This window comes from Mobula hypostoma, chromosome 6 (assembly GCF_963921235.1).
Source record: "Mobula hypostoma chromosome 6, sMobHyp1.1, whole genome shotgun sequence".
Taxonomy (NCBI): domain Eukaryota; kingdom Metazoa; phylum Chordata; class Chondrichthyes; order Myliobatiformes; family Myliobatidae; genus Mobula; species Mobula hypostoma.
Window position 1 is genome coordinate 59,514,568 of NC_086102.1, and position 25,016 is coordinate 59,539,583.

Sequence of the window (25,016 nt, forward strand, 5' to 3'; positions counted from 1 at the left end):
ATTCCCTATTGATTTTCTTAATGGATATTAAATTTCATATTTAATTTTGTTAAGCTGAATTTAGAAATATGCTGTGTCCAGAAAGCTGCCTAGTGGAGATCAGAGACGGGGGGGGGGGGGGGGGGGGGCCGAAAAGGACTGAAACGCAAGCTGACTTACGGAAGAGACAGGAGAGAAGACATAGTGAACAACTCTATCTTGAAGCGGCGCGGAAGATGAAGCATTGAGGTGAATGCGGAAGAGATCAGCGATTCCTCTCAATGGAGGCCTGACGGTCAGCGGTCACTCCCAATGGAGGCCACCATGTCTGCGGCGTTCCAACCTGGTCAGCGATCGCTCCGACCGAGGCCACCGGGTCGGCGGTGTTCAGTCTCCTTCAGGTTTTTGGTGTTCTCTTTCTTGCGGCTGATTGATGGGTAGGTGATTTGTTAGTTCTTTATGTGTGAGTGGGGAAGGGTAGAGGGGAGGGTGTTTTTGATGGTACTGTAGCTGTTCTTTTTTGTGAGTGAGGGGGTCAGGGATTGTTATCGTCGATGTTTTTTTCAGCGGGAGAGAGGTTGGAGATGTGTTACTATTATCGCTGTCTTTTGTTTTGCAAGTGAGTGGGTCAGGGATTGTATAGTTGCTGTTTTTCTCTGCAGGTGAGGGGGTTGGGGACTGTTATTGTTGTTGTTTTTTCCTGCAAGGAGGGGATGGATATTTGTTGCTATAGTTGCTATTTTTTACTGTGGGGGAGGGAGTAGGAGATTCTGGGGTCTGTAAGTTTTGTTTCTTTTTCTTTTCATGGGTATTTATGGAGAAGATAAACATCAGAGTTGTATTGTACATGCATACCTTGACAATAAAATAAACCTTTGAAAGGGAACAATGAAGCCTTGAGAGATAAGAAGAGTTATGAACGACCGAAATCTGTGGACTCCTGGAGCTTGGCAAAAGCAAATGGAAGTGGGACAAAATGAATGGGAGGATGAATTATGTTCAACTTTACAGGCAGAAGTGGCAGTGATCATCTTATGTTCAGTTCCTTTAAATTTCTCGTTCATGGTTTTACTCGCACAATTTCTGAAATAGGGGAATGATATGATATTGAATAACATTTTGCACTTTGTGGCTATTGGTTGCTCACAAGTTGTTCAGAATGATTCCCGAATTCTTTACATTGATTTGTTTTCTTAACTGATTGTTTTTTTTTTGAAAATTAAGCATTAAACATTTAAATCTGAATAATAATGGTTAAATAAAACAGAACTTTTGCGAAACTCTCAAAAGGTTCGGCAGCGTCTGTGGTGAGTTAAAAAGTGATAAAGATTCAGGTTAATAACCTTTACCTGAAATAGGAAAGATAAGAAGAATGTTGTAGGTTGCAGAGAAAGGGAAGGAGCAGAAAGAACAGGAGGAATAACTGTGATCAAACAGAGAGCAGCAGAACCCAGATAAGACTGACACCTTTGGAGAGTGGTGAAGATAGATCTACAGTTTGTATATGGAGAAAAATAATCAAACAACTCGCTTGCTTCATGCAACCTATCAGACCTTCATAGTGTTACCTGCATTCCCTATTTCAGGTTTCCAGTCACTGCTGTGTTGTACGTCTCACAGCTTCAGTGCTGTTTTTGTTCTCCATTGTCTTTATTCATCTTCTACGTTCATCTCTTCCACAGAGATCAACTGTGAATAGCAAGCTCTTCCCGACCTCTCCCAGCCTGCACCTGTGTGATCTGGATTCTCAATCTCCATTATATCACAGATACTCCTTTTGTTCTGAAAATCCCTCCCCCTCCTTCTCAGAAACTTGAAACATCCATTTTCTTAATAATGATGAATGGTCATCAACGTAAACCTGCTGATTTTTAAGAGAATTTTCTGTTTTCATTTCATATTCCTGATGTCCGCATTCCTTTTTGTTGTTCACTGGATTGACTTTTAATCATGCTTTCATTAAAATTTTCAGTCAAAGCCCTTAGTCATTTCCAAACCTGAGCTAGGCTTGATATTTTTGCTCAGAACTGTATCTCTGAGCTGACTTTACATTGTGTAGTCTGAGCATGTTCAGTGTTTTTAACTTTCCAGGATGTATCAGTATTGTTCAGTCAACTGTGCTAGTGCAATTTATTTTCAGCTTCTTTAACTTTCTGCTTAGCAGCTTTTATCAAGTAATCTTGAAAAATGGAGATAAATTTCAAAAGCTTAATTAACGTAAAATTTACATTGGCTGTATATTAATGAGGCTTTGTCAATGTGCTGCTGAATGATAGAGTGAAATCAAAGTTACAGTATGCTAAATACAGATGCACTGCAAATTCTTTTTTGGAATTTTTGGAACTTTCAGAAGTGTAACAGGCCAGATTTTGCTGAAGGTATTGGTGACATTAATGCCCTAATCAGCCAGCAATTAGTAGCGCGGAAGTGATAACCCATGACTTTTGAATTGCCACATTACTAGTTTATTTGTGGCACTTTGCTCCTAGTTTTGCAAAATATGCATCTGGGCTTTCACCTCTGTGTAATTCTCATGGTCCATGCATTTCAGCACTAATTGCCTATTAAATTCACCACAGCAAGTTGAAGAGAATGAGCATCTTTTTCAGCATGATTAATGGTTAATGACTGTCGATGTTTAGAGAATGAACAATTATAATTGGGGAGTCCTTTTTCTTTAGGCTCTGGATTCTTTCAAGAGGACCACTTAAAAGAAAATCACATTGAAAATTATTGCCTAGGAATTCAGTCACATACTTCATTTTGGAGTGATATGCAAAGATACTTTATAAAATAATTCAATCACAAAACATGCATGGGTAGTTAATGTTTTGGTGCATTTTTTTGTGTTTGTAGAGGTTGTTGGTAATGTGTAATGCTATAACATCTCTGCATGCAAGGGTTAATGCAGGCTTTAGCATTTAAGGGATGTGATTTTGCCAGGGTATCTGAGATGCATTCTGTCTTCCAGGTAAGAGCTCGCACAGGGAGTTACCCTAATTTCTCAGCCTCTCCCTCACCACACCACTCCACCTTCACGTTTCCTGCCAATGCCCTCAGACCACTAATTGTCAGGACAGCCTATTGACCTTCCCACAAGTGATCATATGTTTTTATTCCCTTACTCCACCACTCAGGATGCACAAAAAGAAATTCTTTCACACAGACAGTTATGAATCTTAAGAATTCTCTACACAAAAGCTTGTACAGGTCCATTGATGAATATATTCAATCAAAGATCAATAGGCTTTTAGATAATTAGGGAATCAAAGTAAATGCAGTTAGTGCAGAAAACTGGCACTGAGATAAAAACCTGAAATTATTTTATTGAATAGCACAGCAGGCACGCAGAGCAAATGGCCCACTTCTGCTTCTCTTTTTTTAAGTTCTTCTTTAGTCCCCTTCCCAGTGCTTATTGATCAAAATAACGTGGATGCTGGGATGTCCAAGGTAAAAGCAACAAGCATCAGGAGTGTTCAGCTGCTTGTGTGCAATAAGAAACAGCTCAGAAGACTAGTTTACGTCAGAACCTTACTCTGCTTAATTTTCCAACCTTTGTATGAGCTTAGGCGAGATTGTTAAGTAAAAATCACAAGGAAGCTGCAGATGCTGGAAATCTAACATTAAGTACAAAATGCTGGAAATTCTCAGCAACCCAGGCAACATTTAGACCATAAGACCAAAAGATAGGAGCAGAATGAAACTGTTTTGCCCACTGAGTCTGCTTCACCACTTCGTCATGACTGATCAATTTTTGCTCTCAGCCACAATCTCCTGCCTATCAAGGATCTATCAACCACTGCCTTAAATATACATAAAGACTTGGCTCCACAGCTGCATGGGCAAAGAATTCCACACCTCTGGCTGAAGAAATTCGCCCTCATCTCTATTCTAAAAGGACACCCTTCTATTCTGAGGCTGTATACTCAGGTCTTAGACTCTCCCACCATAGGAAACATCCTCTGCACATCCACTCTGTCAAGGCCTTTCACTATTTGATTGGTTTAAAGGAGGTCACACCTCATTCTTCTGAATTCCAGTGAATACAGGCCCGGAACCATCAAACACTCTTCATATTACAAGCCATTTAATCCTGGAATCATTTTTATGAACCTCCATTGAATCCTTTCCAGTTTCAGCACATCCTTTCTAAGATAAGGGGCCCAAATCTGCTCACAATACTCCAAGTGAGGCATCACCAGTGCTTTATAAAGTCTCAAGATTACATCCTTGCTTTTATATTCTAGCCCTCTAAGATTGCATTTGTTTCCTCACCACAGACTCAACCTGCAAATTAATCTTTAGAGAATCCTGCACATGGACTCGCAAGTCCCTTTCTGCCTCAGATTTTTGTATTTTCTCTCCATTTAGAAAATAGTCAATCCTTTCATTTCTTCTACCAAAGTACATGACCATACATTTCCCAATATTATATTCCATCTGCCACATTTTGCTCATTTTCCTAATCTGTCTAAACCCTTCTGTAGCTCCTCTACTTTTCAAAAATCCCTGCTCCTCCATCAGTCTTTGTATAATCTGCAAACTTTGCAACAAAGCCATCAATTCCATCATCCAAATTATTGACATTATGTAAAAAGAATCAGTCCCAAAACAGACCACTGTGGATCACCATTAGTCACCGACAGCCAACCAGAAAAGGCTCCCTTTATTCCCACTCTCGGCCACTGCTTTATCCATGCTAGGATCTTCCAAATAATACCATGGACTCGTAGACTGTTAAGCAGCCTGATGTGTGGTGCCTTGTCAAAGGCCTTCTGAAATTCTAAGTACACAACAGCAACTGGTCCTCGTTTGTCTATCCTGCCTGTTATTTCTTGAAAGAATTCCAACAGATTTGTCAGGCAAGATTTTCTCTTGAGGAAACCATGCTGACTATGGCCTATTTTATCATGTGCCTCCAAGTACCCTGAGACTTCGTCCTCACTAGTCATATTCCGAAATCACATCCTTAAAAGTTGACTCCAACATCTTACCGACCACTGAGTTCAGACTAACTGGCCAATGATTTCCTTTCGTCTCCCTCCCTCTCTTCTTGAAGAGTGGAGCAACATTTGCAATTTTCTAGTCTTCCAGAATCTAGTGATTCTTGAAAGATCATTACTAATGCCTTCACAATCTCTTCAGCTACCTCTTTCAGAACCAAAGGGTGTACACCATCTGGTCCAGATGACTTACCAACTTTCCTCTTCTCTCAGTTCCTCTGTCTCTGCTGCATCTGCTCTCAGGATAAGGCTTATCATATCAGAATGAAGGAGATGTCCTCCTCCTTCACGGAAAGTGGCTTCCTTTCCTCCACCATCAACGTCGCTCTCACACCATCCTCCCGCCAAACCACCAGGGATAGGGTGCCTCGTGTCCTCACTTATCACCCCACCAGCCTCCACATCCAGCACATAATCCTCCATACCTCTGCCATCTTCAACAGGATCCCACCAACAAGCACACCTTTCCCTCTCCCCCACTTCCTGCTCTCCACAGGGATTGCTCCCTACACAACTCCCTTGTCCATTCATACCTCCCCACTGATCTCCCTCCTGGCACTTACCTTTGCCAGCAGAACAAGTGCCTCACCTATCCCTCACTTCCTCCCTCACGACCATTCAGGGCCCCAAACAGTCCTTCCAGGTAAGGCAATTCTTCACCTGTGTGTCTGTTGGGGGTCATCTACTGTATCCAGTGCTCCAGGTGTGGCCTTCTGTATATTCATGAGACTAGACATAGATTGGGAGACTACTTTGTCAAGCATCTACACTCCAACCATCAGAAAAAGCTGGATCTCCCAGTCCCCACCAATTTTTATTCCACTTATTATTCCCATTCCAACATGTCTGTCCATGGCCTTCTCTACTGTCATGATAAGGCCACACTCAGATAGGAGGAGCCACACCTTATATTCCATCTGTGTAGCCTCCCTTTGGCTGTTATGTTGGCTTTGACTTCTTTTGTTAGCCATGATTGTGTCAACTGGCCTTTAGAATACTTCTTCCTCTTTGGAATGTATATATCCTGTGCTTTCCAAATTGCTTCCAGAAATTCCAGCCATTTCTGCTCTGCTGTCATCTCTGCCAGTGTTCTTTTCCAATTAGTTTTGGCCAATGCATCCCTCATGCCTCTGTAATTCCATTTACTCCTTTCTAACACTGCTACATTTGCCTTCAGCTTCTCCTTCTCAAATTTCATAGTGAATTCTATCATATTATGATTACTCTCTCCTCAGGGTTCTTTTACCTTAAGCTCTCTTATCAACTCTGGTTCATTGTATAACACCCAGTCCAGAATAGCTGATCCCCTAATGGGCTCAACCACGAGCTACTCTAAAAACCTTTCTCATAGGCATTCTAGCAATTCTCCCTCTTGGAGTCCAGCACCAATGTGATTTTCCCAATCAACCTGCATATTGAAATCCCCCCCCGACAATGGTAACATTGCCCTGTTGGCATGCATTTTCTCTCTCCTGTTCTAATTTGTAGATCACATCATTACAACTGTTCGCAGGTCTGTATACAACTCCCATCATCAGGGTCCTTTTATCCTTGCAGTTCCTTCGATCTATCCACAACGATTCAAAACCTTCCTACCCTATGTTACCTCTTTCTAATGATTTTCTTACCAATGAAGCAATGCCACTATCTCTACCTTCTTGCATGTTCTTTTGATACAATATGTATCCTTGGATGTTAAGCTCCCAGCTATAGTCTTCTTTCAGCCATGATTCAGTGATGCCCACAACATCACACATGCCTATCTGTACCTGTGCTACAAGTTATCTACCTTATTCCCTATACAGCATGCATTCAGATGTAATACTTCCAGTCCTGTATTCACTCTTTTTGATTTTATCCATATTTTACAATGCAACTCATCCTGTTGACTGCAATTTTCCCCTATCAACAGCCTCTCCTTTATAAGAGTCACACTACACATTGCCTCTGTGCCTCTGTTTGTACAGCACCTACCTCATCTTCACCACTCCCACTCGGGTTTCCATTCCACTGCCAAATTATTAGTTTAACTCTACCCTAGCAACTCTAGCCAACCTGCCTGCATGGATATTGGTCCCCTCTCCCCTACCCTGCAGGTTCAGATATAACCCATCCCTTTTGTACAAATTGGACCTTCCTCAGTAAAGATCCTAATGATTCAGAAATTTGAACCCCTGCACCAGTTCCTCAGCCATGCTTTCACCTGCCAGATCATCCTATTCTTACCCTCAATGGCACTTGGCACAGGCAACAATCCAGAGACTGCTACCCTGGAGGTTTTGTTTCTCAGGTTTCTACCTAACTCCCTAAAATCTCTCTTCAGGACATCCTCACCTATGTCATTGGTCCCAGTATGTACCAGCTGTTCACCATTGCCCTTAAGAATGACATGGACATGATTCAAGATATCCCTGGTCCTGGCACCAGGGAGGCAATATACCATCCAGATGTCAGCATCACTCCCACAGAACCTTGTCTCTGTTCCTCTGACTAAGGTATCTCCTATGAACACTGCAGTTCTCTTCACCTCTCTGCTCCTCTGGTCACTGTGCCCCTCCCCTCCCATAGGTCACTCCCCTCAAATTCCCCTCAATCATATCTATAGCTATATACTTATTACTGCGGGGATCAGCCACAGGTGTACTCTGCACTGGCTGTGTATTTCGCCTCCTTCTCCTGACAGTCACCCAGTTACCTGTCCCCTGCAACCCAGGGGGTGACTACCTCTCTGTAGCTCCTGTCTATCACCTCCTCATACTGCCGTATGAGTCGAAGGTCATTGAGCTACAGCTCCAGTTCTTCAATACCGTCTCTAAAAAGTTGCACTTTGGTCTACCTGGTGCAGTTGTACTTATCTATGAGACTGGAATGAGTTGAAGGTCATTGATCTACAGTTCCAGTTCCTTAATACAGTCTCTCAAAAGTTTCAGCTTGGTGCACTTGGTGCAGATGTGTTTATCTGTGAGACTGGAAGTCTCCCAGACTTCCCACATTCCACACACAGTACAAAACTCTGCCCCTCAAGCTATCCTCACTAAACTACTATGCCCTAACGGATGAGGAATGAACAAAGAAGAACAGAGAAAGAATAACTTACAAGATATTTTACCTTGGCCAAACCTGATCTCGCCTAAGCCTGATGAGGCAAAGCCACTCTAAAGGCTGGCACACTCAAAAAAAATGGCTGATCTAAAAATGGCCAGTCTGCTTGCACTTGAATTATTTTTTATAGGCCTTTTCTAATGAATCTTTCTTGCTGATTGGTCGCTGCTCAACTCAGGGAAACTGCTGCGAAACTCTGTCTTTAAAATCCGGACTGTTGTCCTGATTAAGAGGCAACTCTTCTTACGCAGCCTTCACATTGATTGTCCAACTCTGGAGCAACTAGTTGATGCCAGTTGGTTTGATGAGTGAATAAGGGTTGTGGATGAGAGCTGGGGTAAATAGGCTGCAGGTGATGAGACTGGAATGAGCGGCAGGAGAATCCCAGTTGGACAGTCCTACAGTTCCAATTTCTGTAAAGAGAAGCACAGTTAACATTGCAAGTGTGGGATCCATCATTTCCAACATCTGTGTTTGCATTTATTTTCACTAACCAACTTATTACTTATCCTAATGTTGACCATAATGTTGTGCTGCACTTTACACTCTCTTAAAAATCGATAGAAGTTAAAGTGAGCAATGAAATGTTCATTTCATTTGAACCACAGAGGGAAAAAATGGAGGGATTAAGTGAACAGCAGAACAAAGTGGAAAAACAAGACAGGATGCGAGTTGCTGTGAGAATGAGAGAAAGTGTGAGAAATGAATTTTTGTTTCTTTATCTGACATTTCCTCCTATAATAGGTGTTTCAATTGATACCAAATTGCACAGTATTGTGAAATCCTGTTTACTGTTTATTCCAGAATTCAGCTGGTGTCAGGAAATGTAGAGGAGGCTTGACCCAAAAGCAGGACAGCAGAAACGATTCAGTGGTGACTGACGACTTCAATAATACACTCCAGAGTAACAGGGCGTGAAGGAACACTAAACAAGAAAGAAAAGAAACTCATCACAACTCTGTGATTAGACTCGGGATTAAATCGGTGGGAAGCTGGGCGGCACAGCTCGCTAGGCTGGAAGGCCCTGTTCCATGCCACATGTTTAAATAAAGAAATGAACAGGCAACAGGCTAAACCTAAGGCAGGGAGGGTGAAATCTAGGAGCAACTGGTTGAGGCCAGCTGGTGTGATGAGTGAACAAGGGCTATGGATGAGAACTGGGGTTAAATAGGCTGCAGGTGATGAGTCTGGATTGAGTGGCAGGAGAATCCTATTTGCTGCTTGGAGACTGGGAGGTGCCAGTGAAAACAGGCTGAACAGGAACACACTTCATGGCTGGTTCCCCTCAGCCTAGTATGTTCTGGATCGGTCTGGGGAAAGTCATCAATAACTGATGGCTACAAGATGTAACTGGATGGCACCCAAGACCATTCCACCAGTCTAGACCCCTCCCATTCAAACAGGTACTGCACACCCTGTCCACAGGGATGTGAATTCGTCAAACAGCAAGCTGTCTATACTGGACCATCCTCCTAGGTTCTGGAGGTGCAGGCTCAGGTGGGTGGACAATGGGCTGAGCCAGGACAGGTGGAAGGTAGGTGTGTTCCTGTGGGATGGTGGCAGCTGGAGACAAGTGACTGGACTGATGCAATCGATGATCCTGAAGGAACCAACGAACACAGGCGAGAGTTTTCAGGAGTTGGTGCGCAGGCGCAGATCTTATGGTGGGGGACAGCTAGACACGCTCCGGAGGCTGGAGTAGTCTGGCTGAGTGGGTTCTTGGTCTGGTGTCAGCAGGCACCATTGGCAGCCAAGATGGCCCTTTGTGCTATCCTCCAATCATTCTGGCAGGGGCAAACCAGGGCCCTTGAACTCCTGGAAAGTGTGGTTCATGGCAGCATGAGGTAGGTGACGGTGAGGGAGGTGAGAGGAACAGTGATTTGGTTGTAGTTCTGAGGAAACGGTGGTAGAAGTTAGAGGAGCCTAAGACACACTGCAGCTGTTTGAAGATGCATGTTCGGGACTATTTAACAATGGCACACACTTTCTTGGGGTCCGTGGTTATGCCTTGGGGTGAAAGGACATAACCCAGGAAGGAGATGACTAGGGCATGGAACTGGAGCTTTTCTAACTTGCAATGGTTTTCAACGAGACATTGACATACTGAACGGACAGGACAGATGAGGACTTTGGGGCGGGGGGGTGGATCTTGGAGAAGATGTGCATGTTTTCAAGGTAGAGGAACACATTCCTGGGTAGCATGTCTCAGAGGATCTCAGTAATGAGGGCTTGAAAAATGGCTGTACTGTTGAAAGGTATCACAAAGTATTCGTAGTGGCCAATGTGCATTATAAACGCCGTCTTCCACTCGTTCCCCTGGCGAATGCAGATCAGGCTGCATGCACTCCATAGATCCAGTTTGGGGAAGATCTGGGCCCCACAAAGTGTTTCGAATTCTTCAAGGGGAGGAGTAGTGGTTCTTAATGGTGAGTTTATTGAGTCCATTGTAGTTAATGCAGGGACGAAGACCCCGCTCTCTGTTTTTGACAAAGGAGAATCCTGCACTAGCTGGGGACGGTGATGTGTGAATGAAGCCATGCTGTAGCACTTCAGCAATGTAGTCATTCGCTGCTTGGGTCTCACTAAGAGAGGGAGGGAAAACAGACAACCTTCAGGAGGAGGTCAATTGTGCAGTTGTGTTGTCTGTGAGTCGGCAGGCTGCTGGCTTCCCTTTCACTGAAGGCGATAGCTAATTCATGACATTCCTGTTGGAGTTTGGTGAGGTCAGGGGTTTCCCTTATCTCCACAGGTTTACAGGGTGAAGTCAACTGAGGTTGCAGACGGGGGTTCCGGTTGGCAAGTCCCCACTCAGCAGTGAACCAGGTGAAGTGCGGGTCGTGAGTGGAGAGCCGGGAGTAACCCCAGTTGAGTGGTGTGTTGAAGGAGTCGATCAGGAGGAAATGGATGGATTTAAGATGCTCTCCAACTCTCATGTGCGCAGGCCATATGCATGCTAGGACAGTCCCTAACCTCAAGGGTCATCCATCAGTGGCCAAGATTTTGAAGGGTTAAGAGTTAGGTGTGATAGTGCTACAGACATCACATACACAAACACACATACAGAGTTTGATCCAGAAAGTTGGCTGCTGCACTGGAATCCACTAGAGCCTTCAATGCATGTAGGGCCAGCGTAGTGTGAAGGAGGTCAGAGAGAATGAGGTGGGCTATGGTGCAGGAACGAGGGGCTGGGGCAAGTTTGCCCGATAGGAAGCCCCTCATCTCTACCTGGAGATGCCATATTCCTACAAGCAGTGGGGTTGTGATGCGTTAGTGTTCAGCTGCTCAGCAGTAGGTGTGCAAGCTGTTTTTCCACCAAAGCTCATACTCTTGGAGGGTTAAGGAAGCTTTTCCTAACTGCCTTGGTTCTGGAGACATAGGTAGTGATCTGGAGGGTTGTTCCATAGAACGCTTGTTAACATGGAGAGCCAGAGTGATGAACTGGTTGTGGTCAGTGGCATCCTCTGGGTAGATAGCTCATCTTTCAAGACCTACAAGAGGCCTCGATAGTAATGGGCCAGGAGTGCTTCCACAATGTTCCTGAATCCAGCACAGAGCATCAACCTTTGTGTAGGTGAAGTATCATATTGCTCCCTCCTTTCCACTTCCTGGTTAGTCGAAAACCTGGCAGTGAATTCCTCATATTTATCGCAAATGGTGGTTTTATTGTCCCAGTTAGCAGAGGCCCTGGTCTGAGCTTGCCCAGTCAAGGGAGAGATGAAGAAGGTGATCCTGGCTCATTTAGTAGAATACACAGATGGCTGGAACACAAAGTGAAACAAAAAGTTGAGACATTGGGTTGGGGATCTACCAAATTTGAGGGATGAGAATCCAGGGCTCAAGGGGAGAAGTTTGACTGGCATAGAGCTGATGCACCGAGATGGAGACCTGGATGAAAGTGACAGGTGGTCAATAGTTTCCTGCTGCTTCTGGATCGTGTGCTCATGTTGGCAGACAGCTTCCTTGAGGTGAGCATACTCTGCCAAGTCAATCATTGGCTCACTCATCTTGTCAGGAAATATAGGGGAGACTTGACCCAAAAACAGAGCAATAGAGACAATTCAATGATGAATGATAACTTCAAAAATAACAAGTACTTGGGAACACAAAACAAGAGACTAAATGCGACTGGCAACAAGGTAAACCTTAGTCAGGGAGAAGGTCACCCAGGAGCAACTGGTTGAGGCCGGCTGGTTTGTCAATTGAACAAGGACTGGGGTTGAGAAATGGGGTTAAATAGGCTGCAGGTGATGTTTGGATTGATCCTATTAGCCAGGTAGAGACTGGGAGGTGCCTGCATGTGCAGGGTGGCAGGTGTCAGTGGGATCAGGCCTGACAAGTGGATTGTAATCGAGACAGCTGAAACTTAGGTTAATAAAAATGATCCAATCACATACAAGAGACAATCTGCAGGTGCTGGAAATGAAAGCAACACACACACACACACACACACAAAATGCTGGAGGAACTCAGCAGGCCAGACAACATCTAGGAAAAGAGAACCATCAATGTTTCAGGCCAAAAGATCGATTGTACTCTTTTCCTAGATATTAATAAAAAATGGAAGCTTTATGGATAAATAGGAGTCTGATAACATTGCTATGATGCCCAATGGTATTTCTACAGATCTTTACTCGATTGTCATAAGTGTACAGTCTTCACCACATGTGGGTGACTGAACCTGAAGACAATTACTTTGAGTGCTCTTTAAAAATACTCCTGACAAAAGTCATAAAATGCTGGAAGATATGATTTTGTTTGATTCTAATTGGTTCTGTGGCTCATGTGTTAAATAATTTTCATTTCACATCCTGCTGCAATTATTTACTAGCTCTGGTTCTACTTCATCAGAAGATTAGTTTAGAGTATCCATGCACAATGCCATTAGAGATTGACAGGCTGTGTGCAGGCAGAATGATCCATATTCTCAGTGCCAACCTAATCATCTCTTTCTCCAGACTGGGTAGCCAGAAGAGTATACTCCACTTTGATAAATTTTCCTATTTCCTCATAGCAATTAGTTATCTCCCATTGTCACATTGCATCCAGAATAAGATTCTATTTCTCACTACATCCCGTATATTTTCATGTGCATATTACCTGTATCCTTCAAACATTTCCAGTTAATTTCAAGCAATATTTTGTTAACTTGGAGTCCTTATATTCCTATATTTTGCATTATATCCTACCCATTAGTGTATATCTATATGGTATTTCACTCAGAGAAAATTTTGGATGAAATATCTGTAGCCCCCCCGGCCAAGCCTCAGGGTCGCTCGGCTCGCTGTTGTCTAGGGAAACAGCCCTCGGCCCCGGCAAACTGGGTAATTAGTTTGTGTGGATGCTGTGTGATGTACCCCGCCCCGCCCAAATAACAGACAATACACCAGATACAATTAAATGATATACAGTTTATAGATATTACTGGAACTGTATAATTAATAGAGAATAAAATATAAAAGGAAAATAAAAGGCGCCACACTTATCAAAGTTCAATCTCTTCGTGCACAAACAGTTGGAGCTCAGGACCCTTCTTCTTCACCCTGCCACCCCTCAGATCACCTCGACCAGCCGCCTGGGACCAACAATGGTGGTCGACCAGACGCTCCGCACGAGTCCGTCTCCGTCTCCCCTCCTCGCCGAATGCCCCGCTCAGGTCCGACCCCGTTAGTGGACTCACAGCACCTGGTCCATTCTCTGTCTCTCTCTCCCACCTTCTGCCCCAAAACCCATGCATACAATATCTTCAGACACACCAAAAGCATAACAACTATTGCAATTGGTTCATTCGTCCTCATATCAATAGATAATACCAAACAAATTGCTAGCGGGAAGGACTTTCTCAGTGTTTAACATAATAAAGAAGCATTCCCAAGTATATCATAACAAAGAAGCCATTTTAATTAGCCTACACAGTAACATAAAAGATGAAACCCCCTTACACTCTTCCCCCCACCAAATAAAGTCATGTCCTCATGACTTCTAAATAACTCGCCAACCAATCCTGCAGACACACAAAACACACATACACAGATACACACAGTGACAGTGCTCCCCAAACAATGGCCCTTACGCCCATCCCAAGGGCGCTACATAGGCCAACCTATCTGGGAGATTCCTAATCCTCCGAGAGCTCCGTACCCCCTCACCTAAACCCAAAAGGCTCAGACACAACTAGGGATCCCTCGGGCCTGCTTGCCAACTCCTCGCTCACTCAGGCCACCGTTACAGCTCGGAGCCCCTTGTCCCGTGTCCGGGGCCCCGCTTCTTTTCCTTCCTGATCCTGCCATAACTCAGACTGCCCACAGCTAACCCTCCCCACTACACCTGACTCAGTGGGAGAAGGGCCAAAGGTCTCTTCCTCAATCACGGGGAAGTTAGCGAAAGACAGCAGGTACCACATGTGCAGCACATCATCCTTCGAATCCGTATTCTTCCTCATTCCCTCGATCGGTAGCTACTGTTTAGGTTTCTCTAAACTGAAGCATTTAGCCGGGGCTACCCCTTCAGCCTCCTGCAGTCGAGACGTCAGCTTCTTCGGGGACTCCTTCGACTCTCACCACAGCCTCAGCAGTTCTGACTCAGGGTTCCTGGCCATCTCAATCTGGGACGCAATTACCCCACCAGCTTCTTCCTGAAATGCAGCAGTTAAAGGATGGTCAGCCTCCAGTTTTTTCTTCCTGATGACGTCTTCCAGGTCAACTTTCAGATTTTCCACTTCATTTAAACTCGCGATAGTCACCTTCAGATTCCTTTCAAGCACCCGCCTCCCTTTTCCAAGATCTGTCCTCCATTTCTTCACCTCCTAGGGTGTGCAGTGAAACTCCCCTCCCTTGGCTCTCGGTTTTCTGTTGGCCTTAGTCAGAACACTTCCTTGATCTTCCCCCAACTTGTAAGTCTTCCAATCTTTTCTGAATCAAAGTCTTGAGTTTCTGCTGATCTCTTTGAAGGTGGGTCATTGTTTCTTCTCGCTGGATTAATTCATCAGCACATGACCACAGTATCGGCTCGGAATTCCGTTGCTCCTTCTCCACGTTGATGAGCGTGAATTCCAAGTCTGCAATGGTCGTCCCACAAGTGCGGCACTCAGTCTCCGGCCGGCATTTCTGAGCACTCAGTTCAGCGGTGCAAATCCCCTCTCTCCCCTGTGTCTCATTCAGATTGACGACCTGGGTTTCCATCCCCAGGTCCACCACCGTCTGTTCCAACACCAGGAAGTTCAACTGGTATGTCGGGTCAATTTTCTCACATTGCACCAAACTCCTCCGGCCAAAAACTCCTCCACATTTGACATTTTGCTTTGGTTGCCTGGGCTCAGCCACTCGCCTCGCTTCATAATCCCCCCAGGCGAATCCAAGCTCTAGGCGGTCATCCACATACGTCAAAACTCCACACACCTTCACTTCCCCCATGGTCTTCCTCGTGCCCCGCGGGAAGGATGCAGGGGCTCCGGATATGCCCTTGGGCATCTTTTCAGATTGGAAGAATCCTAGGGAACTAATACGGCCGGCTTCGGCTCGACAGCCGCACTCCTCAGGATCTGGCAACATCCACTCCTCAGATCCAGCACATTAAACCACGTCGCATAATCCGCACACACGCTGCCTCCATCTTCCACGCCACCAGGGTCCAGTTGCCGCGACGTCTCTCTCACTGAGGTTCTTCAACGGTCAACTCCCCTCCCTCGTGGTAGTTCTGAGCATCTACTAAGAGGGTCTCACCCTCAGCTACTTTCCCCAGGCCGCACCACCGCTGGGTTTTGCTTAAATTCGGTGCCGGCTCAAGGCTGCTTCACACGTCCTCAGAAGCAACTCGACACGCTGGGTGCCCAGACAATGCCCCCATGAACTCTAGGGTCATTAACCAATCATCGTCTTCTGGATAACTACTGGCACTGGTACCCAAAATCTCCGGTGCCCTTGCGGTAAATGCTTCAGACACTGGTTGTAAAATGAACTGTACAACAACCTGACCTGCGCCCCAGGGTCAAGGATGGCTTTAGCATCGCCTCTGTCTATCCATAACGACACCCTGGGGCATGGTCCCTCTAAGCCTTCAGGAATAGGGTCTTTTCCTTTCGGATGTTCATTGGTACATTGCTGGGAACGTGTTTCCCCAGAGACCCCAAGCCGTTCCCCCACTGGGCCTCCACTAAGTTTCCCGACACCTCTCTGATCAGCTGAACAACTGAATGAAGGGCTGATACCCTGAAATGATCCCCCTGGCACTGCAAGCAATTTAGGCGCCCTCCTAGCCAGAGAAGGCACACTGAAAACTTTCCCCCCTCCTTCAAATAACTGACAGCTCTAACACTGTCACCAGCCTGCCTACTTAAACTTTCAACCAATCCCTGTTGCTCTCCCTCAACCAAGCACTGCCACTCATCTAACAACTGAGAGATCCGCTCTGCCCACGTCTTGCACGTCTCCGCCCCTCTAGGGGTGGACACTATTCCAAACGCCAGGCGGAGCCTGCCAGAGCTAGAACATTTATTCACACACACTACCTCCAAATCAGACCACTCTACCCTCTCTCTCCCTACAGCATGGACAGCCCCGAGTTCCACCTCCAACTCTTCAATGCTAGTCTGAATTCGAACAAAGACCTCACCCACCACGCATACAGCAATAACCAGCAGATAACCCACAGAGACACACATTACTGGTTTAAACAGGGCATCCACACAGCATACCAATAGATCCAATTCCGGACGAAAGCCCACACAATGTAGTCCCCCTGGCCACCCGCAGGCTCGCTCGGCTTGCTGTCATCCAGGGAAACAGCCCTCGGCACCGGCAAACTGGGTAATTAGTTTGTGTGGATGCTGTGTGATGTACCCCACCCCACCCAAATAACAGGCAATACACCAGATACAATTAAATGATTTACAGTTTATAGATATTACTGGAACTATATAATTAATAGAGAATAAAATATAAAAGGAAAATAAAAGGCACCACACTTACCAAAGTTCAATCTCTTCGTGCACAAACAGTTGGAGCTCAGGACCCTTCTTCTTCACCCTGTGACCCCTCAGACCGCCTCGACCAGCCACCTGGGACCAACAACGGTGGTCGACCAGACGCTCCACACGAGTCCGCCTCCGTCTCCCCTCCTCGCCGAACGCCCCGCTCGGGTCCGACCCCATTAGCGGACTCACAGCACCTGGTCCATTCTCTGTCTCTCTCTCCCACCTTTTGCCCCAAAACCCCATGCATACAATATCTTCAGACACACCAAAAGCATAACAACTATCGCAATTGGTTCATTCGTCCTCATATCAATAGATAATACCAAACAAATTGCTAGCGGGAAGGACTTTCTCAGTGTTTAACATAATAAAGAAGCATTCCCAAGCATAACATAACAAAGAAGCCATTTTAATTAGCCTACACAGTAACATAAAAGACGAAACCCCCTTACATATCAAAATCTCAGTATTTCTTGACTAGTTCAGGTACCACATAATTTAGATTATGAAGACACGTAGTCCCCTTTTATTGTCATTTAGTAATGCATGCATTAAAAAATGATACATTATTTCCTCTGGTGTGATATCACAAAAACACAGGACAAACCAAGACTGAAAAAACTGACAAAACCACATAATTATACATATAGTTACAAACAGTGTAACGATACCATAACTTGATGAAGAAAGTCCCTGAGCACAGTAAAGTTCAAAGTTTCTCAAATGTCCCACATCTCACGCAGACGGGAGAAGGAAGAAAAACTCTCCCTGCCATGCCGACCACAACTCGACTCTGAGTCATCCGAAAACTTCGAGCTCTGATCAGCTCTCCGAACACCGAGTACTGAGCAGCATCTCTGTCCGAACGATTTGACTTCCTTCTCGGTCGCCAAAAGCAGGCAAGGCTGCGGGTTTTGAGGCCTACCCTCCGAAAGATTCCCGACCACACAGTAACAACAGCAGCGGACGAGCGTTTCAGAAATTTCTCCAGATGTTCCTCTGTGCTTTCACATCCATTCTCCATCAAATCAGAATTGTCCACGGCCCCTATTTAACAGATACAACATCATTTTTCACCGGAGAGCTGCGCACGCGCTGCGTGTTGCCATCTTCACCTCCCGTCATGACTTGTGATATGTTTAATGGTAGGGATCCTACCTCTACACATATCTTTACCACAGGGATTGTTCCTTCTGTGATTCCCTTGTCTATTCACTACCCACTAGTCTCCCTCCCGGCACTAATCCATGCTAGTGGCTGAAGTGCTACACCTGCCCATACACCTCCTCCCTTACGTCCATTCAAGGCCCAAACAGTCCTTCCAGGTGAGGCAACACACCTCCAGCGAGTCTTTTGGGGTTCTCTATTGTACCCGGTGCTCCTGATGCAGCCTTCTTTACATCGGTGAGACACGTTGTAAATTAGAGGACCACTTCGTTGAGCACCTCTGCACAATCCGCCACAAGTGGGACTTCCCAGTGGCCAAAGATTTTAATTCCTATTCCCATTCCTGTTCCGACATGTCGATAGATGGCCTTCTTTTGTGCCAAGATGAGGCTACCCTCACGGTGGAAGAGCAATACCTTATATTTCATCTAGGTATCCTCCAACATGACGGCATGAATTTCAATGTCTCCTTCTGGTAGATATTTCTCCTCTCCCCCCACCCCCTTCATCACTTCCTGTTCTGACCTTTTACATCTTCTCAGCTGTCTGTCACTTTTCCCTTGCTCCCCTCCTCTTTCTCTTTCCCATATGAGCCGCTTTCCTCTCCCATTAGATATTTTTTTCTCCAGTCCTTAACCTTTCCCACCCACCTGACTTAACCTATCACCTATCAGCTAGCCTCTTTCCCTTCCCCCCACTATTTTATTTTGGCTCTTCCCCCCTTCATTCCCATTTCTGAAGAAGGGTCTCAGCCTGAAACATCAACTGTTCATTCATTTCCATAGATGCTACCTGACCTGCTGAGTTCCTCCAGAATTTTGTGTGTGTTGAGATATCCACGATTGTCGGCATTGATTTTAATTTTGATTTTATTGACATAGTTCTTTTTTGTTTTAATCATTTATTTGCAAAGTAATGATTAACAGCAAAGAATTAATAAATAGGTTTATTTATTTATGTAGAGGGAAGTTATGTGAGGAAGTTCATTTATGTTTTTGCTGAGAGTGATGGCAATATTATGTTCATAATCTGTTCAAAATTCAAGCCTTGCCACCTATAAATTATTTCCAGGTTACAACATGGTCCCTTTTCTGTGAACTGTTCATTACACGAATGGTTGGCAAGGCAGAATGTGGCAAAACCAAGTTTCCAATATCAGATGATGTCTGCAGCTCTGTAGCGGCCAAAAAATCTTCCCATTAGTTGATACAGTATACGTGGGTTGTAGTTAAGTTGAGTGTTCCTAAATTGGGGAGGACCTGTACATCTCTGTTCACAAATCCTATTGTTTGACTTAGGCCACCATAATTTAACCTCCATCTATCCTCACCCAAAACTCACCCCATCATAACCTTGAAAAATCATATGCAAAACCAAAGGTAATTTACTGGAGTGTTAAAATAATATTATTGGTTGAAATTGGTAATTAACTTGATTCCTATTGTTTCTAATATTATTTTTACGTTGATCATAGACTGACCATGCTAACATTTCCTTATAATTTTACTGTGCAATAAAAACATTGCTATAAATATTTCTCAAAGATTTCAGGTAAAGAACAAAATATTTTCTGATTCAAATATGGATTGTGGACCTGGACTTTGAACATGAATTTTTAAAACTTCATGTTGCCAAACCTATTTCTACAGGTCTTATGTTGATATCTAAAAAAAGCTGGATTTTATTCTCAATTACTTATCTTTCAGTAAAATGTCTCTCATACATATCAAAAATCTAACTGTTATGATCTTATATCAAAATAAAAGATGTAGTTTAAGAGGTTATTTTAAAATTCATAGATAATATGGTAAATTTACTGAATTTTAATGTTTAGTAATCAAGCTGTACATGACATGGGATCTCATTCAAATGGAACCAATGTAAAATGGATGCTAAGGGGATATCCCAATGAAACCTACCAGAGGAACTTGACCAACTTTAATGCTAAAGCAGCAATGCAGTGGGAGACAAGGAAAGACAATTGAACCATGCCATCAGCTACCTCTTTCTGGCTCAGGAAGTTTTATTCTCTTCTCATTGGTTCCATAAAGCGTTGGTGTGAAAAAGTAAAATATATTTGCTTCAGCAGTTTTTATTGATTTGCCTGGGAGGAAGAAGGTCTAAATCAAATAATGCAAGCTTGACTCATTTTACCAGCAGGATAACAGCCCTTTTGCATTGCAGAACAGCCTTACTATATATCCGATTTATTCATTTGCATATGAAATTGTAAATTAAGGGAGACTTTCAGTGGGCTTTCAGTGTCAATTACCTTCGCAGGGTGCTCCTCCAGTGGGACTCCTGCCAACCCTTTCCACCAACCACTTCTCAATTTTCCATTCCAGGGCAAAATATATAACATCAATTTGAAGATTGCTTACTTATGCTTAGTACATACACATTGAGATTCTTTGGCACGTTTAAGGTTCAAGGTTCACGGTACATTTATTATCAAAGAATGCATGCTGTATATGTCTCTGAGACTCATCTTCTCCAGGCAGCCACAAAACAAAGAAAACCATTGTAGCTATTCAAAGAAAAACATCAGCCCCCACCCCCCACATGCAAAATATAAACAAACCATTCATGCTAGTGGCAGTAAGAACATCAAACCCCAAGCCCCAAACCACCCCCATGCAAAAAAAAATTGTGCATGTTATTACAATGCAGAGAAATTTGAGTTTATGTGGTAGTGTCTTGGAAGCCCTTGTTTCAGTACATGATGTTATGGAAATTAAATGAGCGTGATGTGAAAAATGTTAGATACTGTGGAGAGTGTCAGCCCTGCAACTGAACTGAATGCAATGCGAATGAACTGAATGCAGTGGGAATATTTGTGGGCTAGACAGGCTTGAGGCCTGAGCAATATTGTATCAGAATTTTTCAAACAAATTGTCATAAAATTCTAGCCACTGCAATACTGCAAATATATCTTGGGAGATGGAGCAATTGGTTGAGAGCCAAAAGGTATCTGGTAACATTCTCCTAGTCATGTTGGATAGATATTCATATATTTTGGAGAACTTACATTTTTTGGTGGAGACCCAGTGCAATGCTTCTGAGGCTGATTATTAGATATTGGTAACTAAAATTAACATAGCATTACTAGCTGCACTCAGGGTACAGGACATTTTAGGGAAGGAGATCCACAAAAGATCTTAAATCTTTATCTGCATTAACACTTTTCAGGCATGGGGAAAATGAAACATTTCAAAAGAGCTATTACAGAATAGCAACAAAACTTATCTTCATGCAGGAAGCAAAGACCTGACTTACATTAGCCCTGTAAAATGTGTGTTGTGCCAATATGTCAAGAATATGGTGTCATGAAATTGTTGAAAATAACATTACATTGAAATGGCAAAGACGCTTACATTATTCTTATGCCAGAGTTATTTAATACAATTTATCTGATCATTTGTATTTTTAAGCATTTGAAATCCTTCTGTGCTAAGTTATTTATATCGCATGATTTGAGTGTTTTGATAACGGAATTTTGTTTTACTGTAAGAGATGATTTTGAATTATTAAGGTACACTGTGTTCCTTTATTGAATATATCTTTAACGGACATAAGATATATCTTTTCAGCTGCTTTAGTATATAGTGGGCTTCATAAAATTAAATTAGATGTGGCCTGGAGCTAGTTGGTGATACTAGCATACATGCATCAAATGTTTACAGATTGTATTCATAGCATGACCCCATACTCACATCTGAGCAATGACCTCCAAGTACTGTTGGTCAAAAGTGTTAAAAGTTTATACAACTGAAATAGAAATGTGATTTGAATAGGAAGAAAGCTCTTCAGTTTATACTGGCAAAGCAATGGCTCTTTAATTGTGCATTTTTCAGAACATGAATGTGGATATAAAAGTATATGTTCCAATGCAATATTTGATAAGAAGTGAAAAGTGGTATTCCTCTGTGAAAAGACATTTCTCTATTATATTAATCTGTAAATATTAATATTCCAAGCAACACACACAAAATGCTGGAGGAACTCTGCAGGCCAGGCAGTATCTATGACCATAAGACCATAAGACAAAGAAGCAGAAGTCGGCCATTCGGCCCATCGAGTCTGCTCCGCCATTTTATCATGAGCTGATCCATTCTCCCATTTAGTCCACTCCCCCTCCTTCTCACCATAAGCTTTGATGCCCTGGCTACTCAGATACCTATCAATCTCTGCCTTAAATACACCCAATGATTTGGCCTCCACTGTTGCCCGTGGCAACAAATTCCATAGATTCGCCACCCTCTGACTAAAAAAATTTCTTCGCATTTCTGTTCTGAATGGGCACCCTTCAATCCTTAAGTCATGCCCTCTAGTACGAGACTCCCCCATCATGGGAAACAACTTTGCCACATCCACTCTGTCCATACCTCTCAACATTTCAACATGGTAAAAAGTATAGTTGGCATTTTGGGCCAAAACCTTTTGGCAGAAATATTAATATTCCAACTATTTTGTTTGATTCTGCATATAATTCCTTAAAATTATAAAAGGGAAATTTCAATTTATGCACTGAATACCCAGTTAAAATTCTACAATTTTATTATTTAGCATACGTGCTCTGACGTCAATTCAGTTTTAGATATTTTTGTTTGTTTCCCCTAAGTTAAGGTATCAAATAAAATAGCAGGCAAAGACTCCAATATTTAAAATATAAGAGAGAGGTGATTCATTAGAGATGATAGGAATTTTATACATGGTTGAGAGTTTTGGTGTGGGATGGAGGAGCTCTAATCAAAGACAAAATGGCATAAGCTTCATTTAGAGTGAGGTCATTTAAATTTTGAAATTGGGAGTGATGGTTTCTTCGAAGGTTAATAGAAACATAGAAATTCCTCCCCAACATGTCTGTGAATACTGAAGCAATGTGAATTTCAAAGAATGGGCCAATTTTTGTTAGCCTATGGTATCGGGGAAGTGGAAAACTAGTTAAAATTGGTACATATCAACAAATGATCTTCATGGAGCTACATGATTTACTCCTTCACCTCCTGTTATCACGGTGCTAGTTATAAAGGTTTCACACCATCTGAGGAGCTATTTAAGTTCAAGTTCAAGTTCAGGTTTATTTTCCATTCAAACATACAATAATACCCATGAATACAGCCCAAAAAAACAGTGTTACTCCAGGGCCAAAGTCCAAAGCACCGTACCAATAGTCATGCACAGCACAAGGCACATATAGCACATCTAACTCAGCAGTAAAATATGGTCACACAAAAAAATAGTCCAAATCCCTAAGTCCATGAATATTGCAGCAGTCTACAATCAAACACAATATATCTTGACTTCTGCTGATCGAACACTGAAGAGCAGCATGAATCCAACACTCCAGCCTGGGCGGCTTCAAACAGATGCCATCATGATTTGAGGTCTAGTTCTCGCTACAAATGAAGCTGTTGCAGCTCCCCCCACCATCCAGTGAATCAGACTTGCAGGATTCCACATTCCCGATGTGCAACAGTGTCTTGTGATCACAAGAAAAATGACTGAGACAATCACTCACTGCACAGCTTCTACGCACACTGACTCCTCTCTGTTTCAGGCAGCAGCATGGTCCGCACCAAGTCCAGCTCCTTCAGTTTCTCCACCAATGAGCAATTTGCTATTGGGATGGACCCGCAGTACTTTAAGTTCTTAATGTCCAGCAGGGTCTTGCATTCGTAAAAATTTACATTTAAAAATGACAAGAACACCTGTGGTTGGTGCCATAGAATCTGCTGGCTAAGTCAAAGTTCATCATTCCATTGAGTGTACACACAAGATTCTTCTTCCCAGAAAAAAAAACTGAAGGGAATTCCTCTTATGGAACCCAAACTGCAGCACTTTTGTTATCCAGCTTGCATCTTAGTCTAGGTGAAGTATTTGTATTTTAAACCACGTGGGCCAGGGTGTTTAAAGTGCACAGCATGTTTCAGTCTGTTGAAGAAGCCAAGTGTGATTTCACTTTCTAAGTATGTTGACAGGAAACAACAAAACACATCCCTCACACCTTTTTTTGAATTGAATGTAATTAACAGATTTACCTATTTACTCTATGTGTTATGTATGTCAAGTATGTTATGTATATTATACAAGCAGTAAGTAGGTAAGTCAGTTATCTACAGTTAAATACTCCAGAGTTGTCTATTAAGAAAGTAAGAAACAGCTATAAAATCCATGATCATGGGCTGTGCAGCAGTGCAGAAGTTAACGTAATGCTTTATAGCACCAGATGGAAGGTCAGGATTCAATCTCTACAGCTGTCAGTTAGGAGTTGGTACATTTTCTATGTGTCCATAAGACCGTAAGACCATAAGACAAAGGAGCAGAAGTTGACCATTCGGCCCATCAAGTCTGCTCCGCCATTTTATCATGAGCTGATCCATTCTCCCATTTAGTCCCACTCCCCCGCCTTCTCACCAGAACCTTTGATGCCCTGGCTACTCAGATACCTATCAATCTCTGTCTTAAATACACCCAATGACTTGGTCTCCACTGCTGCCCGTGGCAACAAATTCCATAGATTCACCACCCTCTGACTAAAAAAATTTCTTCGCATTTCTGTTCTGAATGGGCGCCCTTCAATCCTTAAGTCATGCCCTCTCATACTAGACTCCCCCATCATGGGAAACAATTTTGCCACATCCACTCTGTCCATGCCTTTCAACATTCGAAATGTTTCTATGAGGTCTCCCCTCATTCTTCTAAACTCCAAGGAATACAGTCCAAGAGTGGACAAACGTTCCTCATATGTTAACCCTCTCATTCCCGGAATCATTCTAGTGAATCTTCTCTGTACC